Source organism: Anolis carolinensis, chromosome 2, assembly GCF_035594765.1.
Source record: "Anolis carolinensis isolate JA03-04 chromosome 2, rAnoCar3.1.pri, whole genome shotgun sequence".
Taxonomy (NCBI): Eukaryota; Metazoa; Chordata; class Lepidosauria; order Squamata; family Dactyloidae; genus Anolis; species Anolis carolinensis.
The window spans coordinates 13,380,615-13,395,268 of NC_085842.1; the positions used below are offsets into that span (position 1 = coordinate 13,380,615).

General features: G+C 40.9%; 1 long non-coding RNA gene across 1 annotated transcript; it reads left to right on the top strand.

Annotated features, from left to right (window-relative positions):
* The first annotated feature begins 6,109 nt into the window (after window positions 1-6,109).
* LOC134295942 (uncharacterized) lies at window positions 6,110-10,348 on the top strand. Its single transcript, XR_010002466.1, has 2 exons — window positions 6,110-6,256; window positions 10,186-10,348. It is a non-coding gene; the product is annotated as an uncharacterized LOC134295942 (long non-coding RNA).
* The last annotated feature ends 4,306 nt before the right edge of the window (window positions 10,349-14,654 follow it).

Genomic DNA, 14,654 nt, shown 5'->3' on the forward strand with positions numbered 1-14,654 from the left:
GTGGCATTATCAGTACTAATACCTTAATAGCTTAATACAAGGACTCTTACTAAGACACCTCCTATGATCAAATCTGTTCTCCAGGGAGCGGAAAGGAAAGAAACCCTCTCTTGCTGAAGGGAAGAATAGGCAGAAGTTAAAACCCAGGGGAGGAAGACAAGATGGCGGGTAGAAATAGACAAATCTGATAAAATTCCCAACCTTGAACAGTCACCAAATTATGATGTGGTGGCCATACAAGAATCTCATATTGCACAAAAGCACGGGAATTACCTGATTAGACCAGAGATTGGGAAAGAATACTACTCGTCAGCAAAAGAGAAAAAGAGAGGAGTAGCAATTTACATCAAAGAAGGGCTCTACTCAAAATTAGCATTTAAAGACAAAGAGGGCAGAATGGTAGGGGTTCAAATAGACATTCAAGATAAAAAATTATTAATATGCTGTATATACGCACCAAATAATTCAAAATCAAAATTTGCGAGGGAACTTAAAGGACATCTGATGAAACAAGAATTCGACAATTTAATGATATTAGGGGATTTCAATGCTGTTGCAGACAGAGCGCAGGACAGAACCCAAACCTCAAAATCGAATAAAGAAAGCAAAGTTGGAAATCTACCTCAGTCGTTAAAAAGCATTCAGACGGAATTTGACCTTCAAGACACATGGCGAGTCCACCACGAAGGAGTAAAAGATTACACTTTTTATTCGGCCAGACAAAAATGCTGGTCGAGAATAGATATGGCATGGACGTCAAAGTCACTAACATCTAAAGTAAATTCGATAAAAATTCTCCCCAGATCATCCTCAGATCACTGCCCAATTGAGTTGATATTAAATCACAGGAAGAAAACCCAAAGATGGAGATTAGATGAAAACTTAATCAAAAAGACAGAGGACATTACAAAATTTAGAAAGTTACTAACAGAATACTTTGAACTAAACTCTACACCTGATATCACAGAGCAAACACTCTGGGACGCGGGGAAAGTAGTAATGCGTGGTTATTTTCTGCAACAGTCAGCACGAAAAAACAAGTTGAAGAAAGCAAAAGAAAAAGAGATAGAGGGAAAAATAAGCGAAGCAGAACAGAATGGGAAGAAAGACCCGGAAAACAAAAGACTTAGAAACCGTCTAGAAATGTTGCAAATGCAGAGGAACCTCTGGGAACAAGAAGAAAGAGCTAAACAACTAAAATATATAAAACAATATCACTTCTGCAATGCTAATAAGCCAGGCAAGTGGCTAACGAGGAAACTGAGGAAAAGAAAAGAAAAGCCATATATAAATATAATAAAAACCAAGGAAGCAACGTTCACAAGAGAGGATGACATATTGAAGCAATTCAGAAATTTCTTCAGTAACCTCTACAAACAAGAAAACATAGAAGAGGATAAAATAATAAAATTTCTAGAACAACAAAATCTAACCAGGACCACAGAAGAACAGAAAAGAGATCTTAATAAAGAAATTACGGATAGAGAAATTAAAAACGCAATTAAAAATTTGAACTCGCAGAAGGCGCCAGGTCCAGACGGACTGACTGCCGCATATTATAAAACATTTGAGGAAATTCTTACTCCACATTTAAAAATTATCATGAACCAAGCAATGTCAGAATGCAAAATCCCACAGACCTGGAAGCAAGCAATGATAACAATGATCCATAAAGAGAATTCGCCAGAAACTGATATGAAAAGCTATAGACCTATCTCATTGTTGAATGTGGACTACAAACTATTTGCAAGCATATTAACAAACAGATTAAAAGTTTTTTTTGAAAACCTGGATAAAAGAGGAACAATCAGGATTTCTACCACAACGAAAAATAAGTGATAACATCAGAACTATTTTAGATCTAATCGAATATTATGAAGAGGAAAAACAGAAAGAAATACTATTCTTGTCATTGGATATAGAAAAAGCATTCGATAGTGTAAATTGGCTCTTTTTCAAAAAATTACTAAGAAGATTGGATATTGGAACACATATGCAAAACGCAATAGAAACAATTTACAACTCTCAGGAGGCCAAAATAATAATAAACGGATTGGAGTCGGAGAAAATAGAGATTCAGAGAGGGACAAGACAAGGATGCCCGCTGTCACCTCTTATTTTTATATCGGTCATGGAAATATTATTAAACCATATCAGGGAAGACGAAAATTTAAAGGGGGCAGAAATTCAAGGACAAAAATATAAATGCAGGGCCTTTGCGGACGATATGATGTGCATCATTGAAAACCCGATAAACACCACAGAAAACTGGATAGAAAAGGTGAAGAACTACGGCGAAATAGCAGGCCTTAAGATAAATTTAGGGAAAACCCAAGCAATGACGAAAAATATGACAGAAGATAGACAAAGAAGACTATCGGAGAAAACAGGTTTAAAAATCATAACCAAGATGAAATACCTGGGAATAAATATATCAGCAAACAATAATCATCTTATAAAAAACAACTATGACTGCAAGTGGAAAGAAATTAAGAAAGATCTAAACAGCTGGAATAGTCAAGATTTATCATTACTAGGAAGGATAGCAGCGATCAAGACGTATATACTCCCAAAGATGCTATTTCTATTCCAAAACCTACCAATCATTAGGACGCAAAAACCCTTCCATGAATGGCAAAAAGATATATCGAAATTCGTATGGCAAGGAAGAAAGCCGAGGATAAAATTCAAAAATCTTACAGATGACAGATCCAGAGGAGGAATGAATCTTCCAGACCTACAACTATACTATGAATCCTGTGCAATAACATGGGTAAGAGACTGGTTGCTCCTAAAAAGTAAGAAAACTCTAAACCTAGAGGGCTTTAACCTCAAATCTAGCTGGCATATATTTACATGGGGCACCCCAGACAAAAAAGAAGCGAGAACATTCAAAAACCATACAATAAGAGACTCATTGAACAAGATATGGACAAAATATAGAAACAGGATGTTCCCCAAAACCCCACTGTGGTTAGCTCCTCTAGGAATAATATTGAAGGAACAACGAGGAAAACTGAACTGGCCAACATATAAGGACATGGTTATAAGACAGGATAATGATTACCTTTTAAGATCACAAGAAGAAGTACAGAAATTATCCCCGCAAATAACATGGCTACACTACAGACAAATAAAGGAGCAATTCAACAAAGATAAACAGAAAGGTTTCATGAATTTGGATTCGGACTGGGGAAAAATTCTGAACTCGGAAAATAAGTTGATCACAAAAATATACAAAAAATTACTGGAATGGGACACTGAAACTGAACATGTAAAGACATGTATGACCCAGTGGGCAAGGGATATAGGAAGACCAATCCTATACGAAGAATGGGAAAAGCTATGGGGAAAAAATATGAAATTTAATTACGCCTCGGATCTTAAGAGAAAACCAGTTCAAAATTATATATAGGTGGTACATAACTCCGAAAAATTAGGTCACTACAAGAAAGATAAACGAACGAAATGCTGGAAATGCCAGGAGAAAGAGGGAAATTTTTTCCACATGTGGTGGGCATGTGCTAAAACGAAGAAATATTGGACAGAAATACACAAAGAATCCCAGAAAATATTGAAAAAAGACTTACCATTTAGACCAGAACTATATCTGTTAGGGGTGACTAACACGAACTTAGGAAAAAATGAAGAAAAGATCTTAAATTATTTAGTCACGGGGGCCAGAATTGTTTTTGCAAGAATCTGGAGATCAAACCAAGTACCTACAACAGACCAGTGGCTGGTAAAGATAAGTGATATAAAGAATATGGACAAGCTGACATTCCTAATGAAGAAACAACAAGGAAACCCAATAAAAGAAACGGATTGGTCAAATTTCGAGGAATACATAAGACAAAGAATGCTAGATTCAGAGGAAAAGAAATAGAGATTAGAGCTCTTGGAAGAGGAAAAAGGAAACACCCAAAAGTGATCGGGACACTCGTCATAAGAGGAATGGTCATCTGATGATGAAATCTGCAGAGTTAAACAAATGAAGAATACACACTCTTAAATCATTCCACCTCACACCCTCTCTACCCTCTCCTCTCCCCCCTCTTGCATGAAGTACCCCCTCCCTAACCTCCCTCCCCTTACCAGTACACCACCCCTTCCCCAAAATGTGATTTTCCCCCAGTTTTTTTAAGCATTGTATTAAAAGATCTCAATAAAAATACATTTAAAAAAAGAAACAATCGAAAACCTGGATGTTTGGGCTGGCCTTTGGAGAGACAGCCACTGGATGACCAGCCTCATACAATAGAATCTCACTTATCCAAGCCTCGCTTATCCAAGTTTCATGATTATCCAAGCCATTTTTGTAGTCAATGTTTTCAATATATCGTGATATTTTGGTGCTAAATTTGTAAATACAGTAATTACAACATAACATTACTGCGTATTGAACTGCTTTTTCTGTCAAATTTGTTGTAAAACATAATGTTTTGGTGCTTAATTTGTAAAATCATAACCTAATTTGACGTTTAATAGGCCTTTCCTTAATCCCTCCTTATTATCCAAGATATTTGCTTATCCAAGCTTCTACCGGCCCTTTTAGCTTGGATAAGTGAGACTCTACTGTAATTCTATTCTGAATGCTATTAGTTTCCTTTCATCGGGGTATTTTAATCTAATGACTTTATCTTGTTGGGTTTTTTATATATTCACCTGGCCCTGGCCCCATGTAAGCCACCCCGAGTCCCTTCGGGGAGATGGAGGCGGGGTATAAAAATAATAATTGTTGTTGTTGTTGGCCACTAAAATCCAGAAGCATGTGGACAATTTCAACAGAAAGGAGGAAACCATGAAAATGAACAAAATCTTGCGACCAGTTTTTAAAATACTCTAAAATCAGGACAGTGAATAAAGAGAAACACTCTGAAAACAAGGGAATTCCAGACAGGAAACAATCAAGGCCTGCTAACACCTCCCAACAAAGAATCCCCCCAGGTAGGAAGCAACTAAGCTTTGAAGCTGCAAGGCCATTCAATGCTAATCAAGGTGGCCAACTGCAACATTCACACTTGCCTCCAACAGACAAGAGTTCTTTCTCCCACTGGGAACATCATTCCAGAGATAGGGTTGTGTGTTTTCAGGGCTGTATGGCCATGTTCCATACCTGGACACAGCATATTATTTGAGAACACAGAAATGCCTGACACTCTCACAACCATCATGTCAGGCTACGCAGAGAAGCCAGTGAAATCAACACACATTTCAACAGAAAGGAGGAAACCATGGAATTGAACAAAACCTGGCTCTCAGCATTTAAAAAAATTCTAAAATCAGAACAGTAAATAAAGAGAAACACTCTGAAAACAGAGGAATTCCAGACAGGAAACAATCAGGGCCAGCTAACACCTCTGAACAGGAAGAAGCCAGGACATGAACCTGGCAAGGCCATTAATGCTAATCAAGGTGACTAATTAAAACATTCACACTGGCCTCCAACAGACAAGAGTTCTTTCTCCCATCCTGGACATCATTCCACACATATATAAACCCCACTTGCCTAGCTTCCAACAGACCTCACAACCTCTGAGGATGCCTGCCGTAGATGTGGGCGAAACGCCAGGAGAGAATGCTTCTGGAACATGGCCAAACAGCCCGCAAAACTCACAGCAACCCAGAGGCTGTTTTGGAAGACGCCCAGAAGCCAAACCAGGCCTGGGCCAGCTTGGGCCCTCCCTCCAGGGGTTTTGGACTACAACTCCCAGGATTCCTAACAGCCTACCGGCCCTTAGGAATTGTGGGAGTTGTAGTCCAAAACCCCTGGAGGGAGGGCCCAAGCTGGCCCAGGCCTGGTGGGGATGTTCCCAGCCTGCCCGTCTCACAGCAGCAGGTTCTTGAAGAAACCCTTGGCCCTGAAGGCAACTCAAACAAAAGCAAAGGCCCAAATCAGGCCGCGAGAGGCAACAATGGCGCCTCCTCAGTCACTCACCGGCCTTCCTTCTTGCCTTCCTTCCCTCACAACAAACGCTTCTTGGCGCCATCTCGCAGAAAATGACGCCAGAGGGCGTGGCGGCGCCTGATTGGCTAAGGAGGGCTTGGGGCGGGCCTAAGGAGGAGCGCCGGACTCCATTTCCCAGGATGCCTGTCCCTCCGCCAAAGCAGCCGAGGCTCCTGGGAGTTGGAGTCCTTTGGCGTTTACCTCAGCGGGGAAGGAGAAGCGGGGCCTAGTGGAAGCCTCGGAAGGGACGCCATGCTAGAAGGAAAGGAAGGAGGGAGAAAGAAGGGGGCGAAAGAGGAGGGCAAAAAGGTATGATACTGTATTGGATCTCCTTGGAGTGCCTCTGGTGTTGCTGTGAGAAGGTCCTCCATGGTGCATGGGGCAGGGCTCAGCCTGCATTGGAGTCAATACTCTGTGGTTTGCTCTTCTCTTCACTCGCATGTCGTGAACTCCACTTTGAGGCCCCATTTCTTCCAGAGTTCATGGCCTTCCAAGTCTCCCAGTCTTCTGGGTGCTCAAGAAGGTGTCTCTCATCCAATATCAGCCACTGATTGAGATTCCGGGTTTTAGCCTGCCACTTTTGGACTCTTGCTTGCTGAGGTGTTCCTGCAAGCATCTCTGTAGATCATAGAAAACTATTTCTTGATTCAAGGCGTTGGCATGCTGTCTGATACCCGAACAGGGAATGGGCCGGAGATGTCACTGCCTTGGTCCTTTCATTATTGGTTTCTACTTCCAGGTGGATGTCAGAGAGTGCAATACTAGCTAAATAGTATAATTTCTCCAGTGGTGTGGGGCGTAGACATCCTGTGATGATGTGGCATGTCCCACAGTAAAGGCAAGAGGCCACTATAACTAGAAATGTAATCCAATAATATAAACCAGGGGTCCTCAAACTTTTTAAGCCGAGGGCCGGTCCATAATCCTTCAGACTGTTGAGGGGCCGGATTATCATTTGAAAAAAAAATACAAACAAATTCCGATGCACACTGCACATGTCTTATTTGTAGTGCAAAAACAACAACAACAACAAGAACAATGAAAGAATAATACAATATTTAAAAATAAAAACAATTTTAACCAACATACATTTATCAGGATTTCAATGGGAAGTGTAGTCCTGCTTCTGGCCAATGAGATAGTCAAGTTAATTAGGGTTGTTGTTGTTGTTGTTGTTGTTGTTGTTGTTGTGTGCCTTCAAGTCATTTCAGACTTTGGGTGAGCCTAAGTCTAAAATTTATTTATTATTTATTATTTACTGCATTTATTTACTACATTTATATCACACCCTTCTCACCCCAAAGGGGACTCAGAGTGGCTTACAAATTATATGTACATACAATATATTATATTATTAGCATAGCACAATATTAGCATTATATATTACTATATTGAACTATACCACTATACTGTAATATTATTAGTAATATTATATGTAATATAGAATATATAATTAATATTATTATATGGTATTATTATTAGTGTTATATTGTATTACATTATAATATTATTATCAATATCATATCTATATACAATATATTATATTATAAAACTGAGGGCGGGGGCCAGGTAAATGACCTCGGGGGGCCGCATCCGGCCCCCGGGCCTTAGTTTGGGGACCCCTGATATAAACTATAAAACAGTAATTTCTATATATGCTATTGTCATAGAACATTCAATGTACAACCAAGGATTATAAAGATTCAAAATATACTAAATGCTTCAAAAAACACGTCTAGCTTGCTGCGCACCTGAGCAGCTTGAAAACAGCTGTGTCTGTGAGTAAAGAATTCTAGGTACCGCTTAGCAGGGAGGCTAATTTAACTTAATTTATGATACCATAAAACTGCCAGCAGCATGTGAAGAACATGAGGAAGTACTACCATCAAAAAGGACTCAGTGTCACAGTGGATGATGAAGCGACAGCTCCCCCTGTGGCCGGAATCAAGTATACTCTAATGAAGCTGGAAGCTGGAAAATGTTAATAGCCTTTACTGTCTGTCTATATATGTGATGTGTCTGATAATGGCATTGAATGCTGTTCTGTTCTGTCCTGTCTGTCCAAACGGCATGTATGTGTACTGTGATCCGCCCTGAATTCCCTTGGGGAGATAGGACAGAATATAAATAAAGTGTTGTTGTTGTTATTATTATTGTTATTCACTGTGTCTGGTTGTGATCCCCAGGTTATGCTTCCGTATGATATTGTTCCTAGCACCCACTTTTTGCTTGATATTCAAGCAGTGATTCTTGTAGGTCAAAGCATGGTCCAGAGTAACTCCCAAATATTTTGGTGTGCTGCAATGCTCCAGTGGGATTCCTTCCCAGGTCATCCTCAGAGCTCGAGATGCTGTTAGTTCTTAAGGTGAAAAGCACACATCTGGGTCTCTCCAACACCAAGTCCCATAAGCACTTTATTAGAACTAAGATCGTATATCGCACTCTGCACTTGCCCTAGAAGCCTTATATATCACCTGTCACATCAGCACTTTTAATCTTGTACCCATTACTCTGGCCTGGCCAAGTTTTATTGTGTTTTAGCGTATTGTTTATTGCTTGTTGTTTATACTGTTTTAATTGTTTTTAATTTGCCTTTTGTTTTGTATTGTTATATTGTGTGTTGAGGCCTTGGCCTTTGTAAGCCGCATCGAGTCCTTCGGGAGATGCTAGCGGGGTACAAATAAAGTTTAATAATAATAAATAATAATAATAATAGATGGATTAGGGATCAGCTGGTCTTCCCTGTCATAGGCAGTAAGAGCACCTAAAGCTTCGGAGAATTTCTGTTCAACCATTTCAAAGCTCCCTGCTTGGGCGGTGATGGCATGATCGTCAGCATAGATGAAACTTTCTGTTCCTTCTGGCTAATCATTTGTGTAAATGTTAAACACTCATGGAGCAAGCACGCTCCTCTGAGTGAGGCCGTTCTTCTATTTTTGCCATCTGCTTATCTGGCCCTGGAACTCAACAAAAAGCTCCTGTTTTTAAGCAGATTTTCTATAAAATGCAATTGGGACGTGGAATGGGACTCCACTGAAGAACAAGAGTACTATGATTTATGACCCAGGAGCAGTTGGCATGTATGTCTTTAGAAGGGTAATCCTACAAGGGATCCCCAGTCTTGACTGGAAATTCTACTATGTTAACCACATTGAGAAATGACAAGGCTTTCATAATTTATGAGCAGTTACTGAGCCAGGATTCCTGCCAATTTCCCTCTCTCCAGGGAGGCCATCAAAGATGCTTCCTCACCCATTGATTGCAAATCATTTGGCTTTGATTTCTGTTCGAATCCTGAAACTTGGATTTGGAACATATCCCACATTCATATCATCACCTGTAATGTTAGTTTTCACTTGATTCTTAATTTTTGTGAGGATTATTAAAGGCATCAGGTCCAAGCCAGTACTTGGTTAGTATTTGGGTGAAAGATCAAAAGGCAGACCAAATTTTGTCAAGTATTGATCACCACTGATTTAGGGATATTTATTTATTTATTTATTTATTTGCAGTATTTATATTATGCCCTTCTCACCCCGAAGGGGACTCAGGGCGGATCACATTGTACACATGTAAGGCAAACATTAAATGCCATATAACATAGAACAGAGACAGACGCCGAGGCAATTTAAACCTTTTCCATCTTCCTGAGGGTATGCTTGATTCCGGCCACAGGTCATCCACTGTGATGGCACTTCCTCATTCCAACGGCGGCTGGATGATTTTTATGGTGTCATAAATTAGCCTCCCCACATATAAGTGGTACCTAAATTTCCTACTTGATAGATGCAACTATATTTCGGATTGCATAGGTCAGCAACAAACAGGGGCTATATTTTATTTTTAATTGTTGGGTGCTCACCCCGACACGAGCTGGCCTCGAACTCATGACCTCTTGGTCACAGTGATTTATTGCAGCTGGCTGCTAACCAGCCTGCACCACAGCCCGGCCCCTGTATGCGACAGGAGAAGGATGGGAGATTTACAAGACAAATTTAAACATTGGATCAAGAAGATTGCTTGGTAAGCCCATGCAGTGATATTGTGATGCTCAAGGATTAGATTTGTGGTGGTCCAGTTTAGTCAGTCTGCCCCTACAATGAATGTCCCCTGTAAATGTTCACCTTCCAAAGCTATCAGGTTTGTTTCTGCCCAGCCCAGTAACTTCTGGGCTTCATCAAGGAACGTGACTTTGTTCCATTCTCCCAGTTGGCAGTTATATTGCCTCTCCTTCTCAGGACTGCACATTCCTGAATCGTTTCTGCAAACACCAGGAGTGCCAATCTGGATATTCTGAGCTCCAGGCAGTTGGAGACTATATGGATCATCATCGGAGTCCAGAAGTCTCTGCCTTTCCTGATGGCTGCTGACACCTATAATTAAAACCATGTATAACCTGTGGTGGTATCTCCACTGTCTTTTGGTTTCTTCTACTATGGCATCCTTGTATGGTAGAAGGAGCCACTGCAATGATTGAGCATGAAAGCGTGTCCTGTCCAGGATAGGCGTTTTATTGATGCTAACAACAGGCCTTGGACATGAGCTAGTGGTACCATCGTTGTAGACCAGGGGTCCTCAAACTTTTTAAGCCGAGGGCCGGTCCATAATCCTTCAGACTGTTGAGGGGCCGGATTATCATTTGAAAAAAAAATACAAACAAATTCCGATGCACACTGCACATGTCTTATTTGTAGTGCAAAAACAACAACAACAACAAGAACAATGAAAGAATAATACAATATTTAAAAATAAAAACAATTTTAACCAACATACATTTATCAGGATTTCAATGGGAAGTGTAGTCCTGCTTCTGGCCAATGAGATAGTCAAGTTAATTAGGGTTGTTGTTGTTGTTGTTGTTGTTGTTGTTGTTGTGTGCCTTCAAGTCATTTCAGACTTTGGGTGAGCCTAAGTCTAAAATTTATTTATTATTTATTATTTACTGCATTTATTTACTACATTTATATCACACCCTTCTCACCCCAAAGGGGACTCAGAGTGGCTTACAAATTATATGTACATACAATATATTATATTATTAGCATAGCACAATATTAGCATTATATATTACTATATTGAACTATACCACTATACTGTAATATTATTAGTAATATTATATGTAATATAGAATATATAATTAATATTATTATATGGTATTATTATTAGTGTTATATTGTATTACATTATAATATTATTATCAATATCATATCTATATACAATATATTATATTATAAAACTGAGGGCGGGGGCCAGGTAAATGACCTCGGGGGGCCGCATCCGGCCCCCGGGCCTTAGTTTGGGGACCCCTGTTGTAGACTGTCTGGATGACCCAGTCCTCCAGAAGGGAGACTGACCCTGTGTTGTGTTGCATTTGCTGAAATAGTTTCAGGGAATGCTTCCCGAGGCTGACTAGGAATTTGTGGCTCTCTGGGGACTTCTGGATTAGTTCCACATCACTCTGATCTTGCTCTTTCATTCTTCACCAAATTATTTATTTATTTACAGTATTTATATTCTGCCCTTCTCACCCTGAAGGGGACTCAGGGTGGATCACAATGCCCATATACATGGCAAACATTCAACGCCATTAGACATATGACACAGACAGACAGATACAGAGACAATTTAATATATTTTAAAAATATTTCCCAGCTTCCGGCTTCATGAGGGTATGCTCAATTCCGGCCACAGCGGGAGTTGCCGCTTCACCGTCCACTTGTGACACTGAGTCCTTGATGGAGTACTTACTCATTCTTCCGCTCACTGCTGGAAGTTTTTATGGTAAATTAGTTAAATTAGCCTCTCCGCATAAAGCGGTACAGTACCTAAATTTTCTATTCAACAGAAGCAATTGTCTTTCGAGCTGAATTGGTGAACAGTGAGCTAAACTATTAATGGCCGGGAGCTCACCCCGACCCGGGCTGGCTTCGAACTCATGCCCTCTCGGTCAGTAGTGATTTATTGCAGCTGGCTACTAACGGCCCGATTGTCCAAGGCTGCTACTACTACCATTGCAGTGAGGCCTACTTATAGCACCTGGTTGCTCTGGAACCATCACTTTCCACATTGTTGGCCACCTGGTTCAAGAGTCTCTGTCCTAAAAGGAAGGGCTCGAGAAGGAAGAGAAGTGAGACCTGGAGGTATGGAAGGAAGAGCATTCTTACCTGAATTGTCTCCTTTCCTCTCTCTTCTGTCCTGATGTTCTGTGTATTTTATTATATGCATTTTGATATTATAATATTTTATCTCCAAGATGCTGAAGATAGGAAATGCTTATATACCTCTATCTGTTGTCTGTCCTGTCTCTGTATAATGACATTGAATGTTTGCCATATATGTGATCCGCCCTGAGTCCCTTTCGGGGTGAGAAGGGTAGGATAGAAATGCTGCAAATAAATAAATAAATCTGTCTATTTTAACTATGTCGTACCCCACCTCAAACCGGTTTACGAATTTATTATAATTAATATTGCAGACCTTTGTTCTTATTTTCCATTAGCTCTAGCTCCAGGGATGCCCCAATTTGGCTCTCAGGAAGAAGGTGAATGCCAACTTTTGTTTTGACTTAAATTAGAAGCTGCATTCTGGCATGAGCCAAAGTTGGCACCTCACTTCTGTGGCAACTGCCAGAACCCTGGCATAGAATTGAACCATATCCTCCATACTATCAGCCATGTGGGCCAAAGCCTTGTGTGGCTTGTTAAGGCCCTACTTTGTTTCATCCTGGAAGTCCCTGGCCATTACATGGATGCCCTGACCACCGTGGAAGCAGCAGCCGATCCTCTTAATGGCCATGGGATTTGCCCCCAAGGGCTATCTTGGGGGCTGCTTCTGCCTTTCTATCCTTGAACCAGTGGTTCTCAACCTTTGGTTCTCCAGGTGTTTTGGACTTCCAACTCCCAGAATTCCTGACCATAGAACAAGCTTGCTAGGAATTCTGGGAGTTGGAGGTCCAAAGAGCTGAAGGATGACCTGGAGGACCAAAGGTTGGGAACCACTGTTTCAAACCGATCTGGTCATGCTTGCAAAAATCATTAGAGTAGTGGTTCGCAACCTGGGGCCTCCAGATGTTTTTGGACTACAAGTCCCAGAAATCCCAGCCAGTTCACCAGCTGTTACGATTTCTGGGAGTTGAAGGCCAAAAAAAATCTAGGGACCCCAGGTTGAGAACCACTGCATGAAAGGATACAATCCCAGATATTGGAGCGGCCACTAAGGGGACGTGAAGCTTTTCCAGAACCTTCTGAGACGTGTTATATAGTTTCCTGGTAGTACCAGGCTCTGACCTGTTAGGTGATATTTACAGGGCAGCAGTAACCACTTACCTAAAGCTGGATGGAAAGATCATTTCATGCAGACAGAGCAGCAGTTATGAAATGGTCCTCCTGGACTCTAGGCAGTTCTATTCAATGCCATTATGTCTTGGTCTTGAAGGAGGGGTGAAGCCACGGTCCACATTGTTTTCCTCTGAGAAGAGGCTTCTGACATGCCCATATTCCTGTGAGGTATGAGCATCCATCTCTTTCCCATTCTCGTGCTTACTACATTTCTTGAGAAGGGTTTTCCCAGTGGAAGATATATCTAAGGACTCTTTGTTTCTCAACATCTGGTTCCATTGGAAAGCACATAGTCAAGATGGTGTCCAAAAGAGGAAGCTTCTGGATCATCCTACATGCCCCTGGTGTACTTGCTTGGATGTGAGTGAGCTTATGAGCAAGGGCTGCGTATCTCCAGGGAGCCTCCCCTCCTCCTCTATTGAAGGGAGAGCGTGCTATTGGTAGGCACCACAGAGCATGCGTCTATCCACCCACTCTGCCATTCCCAAGCTCTTGTATTCCAAAATAATTCATATATATAGGGAGAGAGACAGACATGGGATTAGACCAAGGGGAACTAAAGAGGAAATGTGTGCCTACTAATCCCAGACAATCGGCATATCTACAGATCCCCTAACAAAAAGAGTTTCATTCAAGGTTTTGGAACTGTATGTCTGTCTTCTGAAAAAATAATTTACCACACATATATGGCTATAATCCTTTGGGACTTCCACATCTTCCATCTTCTATACACATAATAAAAGTGTATGTGGCACAGGAGTCTGCTCACAGACAGCCTCCGGCCTCCACAAACGGGCTATAGTTCCCAGTGCTGAGGAGCCACCAAGTCACTTCCTCCCAGGACATTGCAAGTTACAGCGAGCACATCCCAAGGTTCCTTTCTCTCCCATTTGCATGACCCCGCCTACTGCCTCTCTCTTAACCTTTTCCTATTCTTTCCTATGGCACACAGCAAACAGAGGAATTGATCAGCAACTCAACATACTGGAGAGAGTTTGGGGAGAATTCACCATGAGTTATAGGAGTTGTAGGGACTGGGATGTGTAGTTCACCTGCAATCTAAGAGCACTCTGGATCCCACCAAAGATGGACCTGGAACTAACGTAACACACAGACCCAACATGGCCAATTGTGAATACCGGGGGAGTTTGGGGAGGGTTGACCCAAGATTTTTTGGGAATTGTAGTTCACCCACATCCTTATGCATTTTCTGTATAACCCGCACATTGCTGGGTCCCCAAGCTAGTATATATATATATTTTTATATATATATATATATATATATATATATATATATATATATATATATATATATATATATTCATTCATTCATATCTGTGCAAATGCAGCTCAGTGCTTACTTCTTGGGA